The sequence below is a fragment of the Benincasa hispida genome, chromosome 1 (genome assembly GCF_027475165.1).
Source record: "Benincasa hispida cultivar pf3 chromosome 1, pf3_genome.v1.1, whole genome shotgun sequence".
Taxonomy (NCBI): domain Eukaryota; kingdom Viridiplantae; phylum Streptophyta; class Magnoliopsida; order Cucurbitales; family Cucurbitaceae; genus Benincasa; species Benincasa hispida.
This window is the reverse complement of record NC_143478.1, coordinates 128359-131217: the sequence shown is the minus strand read 5'-3', so window position 1 is coordinate 131217 and position 2859 is coordinate 128359.

Genomic DNA, 2859 nt, shown 5'->3' with positions numbered 1-2859 from the left:
ATTAAGATGTAGTCATTATCATTGTAAAGGTCATAATTCTAGGACTTGCAAACTTCACCAAATTAATCTATGATATAATCATTATAGTTACATATTCCTTTGTATTGCCAAATGGATTGATCTAGAATTTATCTCCTTGATTGGTTCGTTATTGAGTTTGTAAATGAATGGAACAATATCTTTTTATGCATAAATTTCTTGAATTTCTTTGTTTATATTCCTTTTATAGATTGAAACATGTGATATACACATTTATACACATACTGGTATACACTGATAGACACTGATAGATTTCTATCAGTGTCTATCATTTATACACACTGCTATACCATTGTGTTGATTTACACTGATATCTTTCAATCAGTGTATATCACTAGTAGAGAGCAACTTTTTTTTTTTGGAAAAAATACCATTTTAGTCCTCAAGTTTTTTAGAATAGGTGTATTTGGTCCCTGAAGTTTTTTGGAATAGGTGAAGTTCGTCTCGTGAAGTTACTTCATGAGATGAACTTCACGAGACAAAAGATAGAAATGAGTTCATTTCTCGTGAAGTTCATCTTGTGAAGTTACTTCATAAGACAAAAGACAGAAATGACGTGAAGTTGAGTTCATTTCTCATGAAGTTAACAAAAGACAGAAATGATGTGAAGTTGAGTTCATTTCGTGAAGTTTGTCTCGTGAATTTACTTCACGAGACGAACTTCACAAGACAAATTTGAATCCAAATCATCAACTTAGCCAACAAGCCACATCAATATTTAAATAATCTACTTAGACATATCTATTAATTTAATCAATTCTATTAATGAAGAGGACCTTTTAAACCTATTATTGAAAACAGGGGGACTAAAGTGACTAATTTAAAACTTCAGGGATCAAACACACTTATTCCAGAAAACTCTGGGACTAAAAAGGTATTTTTCCCTTTTTTTCATCCTTTTGGCTATTCTAAAAATAAAGATACTTGATGAACTGGTGATAGAAATATGGATATTGAACTTGTCTAATGGCGAATTTGAAAGTCAATGTTTCTTCTTTACCATATGACATAGAATAGCAATTTTGGTTATTAAAACTTATATATCGATTTCTTTTTTTTTTTTTAATGTAAAAGTTGTTGCAATATTTGGATTATGCATTGTTGATTCAGTTTTGGCATCATACACTGGAACTAGAAGCATTATAGCATTATAGTAATTGAGTTGAGAGTTCATATACATTGATTGTAACGACCCAGGCCCAGGATTCGGACCAGGATTCGAAATCCGAATTCGACCCCTAATGGCCTCGGTATTCTCCTGTGTCCCCTGCGACCTGGCTATGTCATCCTCCCTTCCTCCCTTGCTTCGAATGCTTCTAGAAGTGAAAGTTGTCCCCACAAACCAACACGGGTCCTTTCAACATGCTTTGTCTTCACTCACATGCATCTTAGGAAAATTCCCATCCAAGCTAAGCACGCTTTACTTTGGAGTTCTTATGATTGAGCCACCGAAAAGGAAGGTGCACCTTGTTGGTATAGGTAGTAACTTTCAATTCTCTTAATCCTTTCTTAACCATACTTTCATGTCCTCAGGATCCCTCTCATTCGGATGTGATATCGATTCATTCATGTACCCCTCCAAAATTCGGGTCGTTACATTGATAGACTTCTATCATTGTTTATCAATGATAGAATTCATGAAGTATCTAATAGAATTACATTCAACATATAGTTGATAGTGGTTTATTCATCATGTACCTAATAGAAATTTATCCAACATATATACAAAAGTTTATAAAACTGGTAATCACAGCATATAACATCATTAGTATAAACTCGAATTCTTATAGATGTAGTTCTATCATTAATGTTCATTGTCATTGGTATTGCAACATTCACAAAATAACATAGATAATTGTCAGTAGTATTGTAGTCTTTTTCAATAACATTCTAAAATCAAGTTCTAAAATGAAGTCTGAGAAGGTTGAGATTCAGATTGAGAAGGTTGAGATTGAGTTTAAGAGTTTAGTTAAGAGATGTTTAAGTTCAAGCATGGAGCATGATAACTTATAGAAATAAAAGTTATTTATACTGCTTTATTTAGATATTGCGGTTAAAAGAGAGAAAAGTTGCGTCAATTGTAGAGAAATTAGCTAAGAAATACAAGAATTATCAATTGTCGTCAATACACCCACCGACACCATTCCGTTGGTAGAAAAGGATGTTTCCATTCTGTTTTGCAGGAAATCAAGTCACCGTATGCATTCATGGCTCAAGAGAAAAAGAACAACGCATCTACGTCGCATTGCGCCCATCATTCAGAAATGAATAGACGATCAACGCAATGACGGCGCATGCGACAATCGATCGAGAGCTTTGCGATCAACGCAACTTCAACCACATGTGGTAATAAAAAAACAACACCGCATGCGGGCATATGATCGAAGATGAAAAAGAGCAACGCAATTGCGGAGGATCCTGACACGTGTACAGCTGACCGTTGTGCATTTCTGACGAGATTGATCACGTAACAGGAGGAATATTCACTCCACCATTTCCGGAATTGCCATAACAATAAAGTGGGGTTCACAAGTCAGAGAGTCAAAGCTGAGCCTATAAATAGCCTCTGAAATTCTATTGGAAAATATACTTGATACGAGCATATATTGATATTTGTATATTGAGAGAGAGACTGGTCTGAAGAGCCTAATCGGAGAAAATCCAGGAAGATTTAAGAGACAAGGCCGAGAGGTGAGTCTCAGGGCAAATCCTTTCAATCCCCGCCGTGAAGCTCTATACCAATGTCACTTCTACCGGACGAGCAAGCTTGAGAGGGAAGCTCTTCCTTCCATTCACTCCATTCGCCGGCAAGTAAATCCA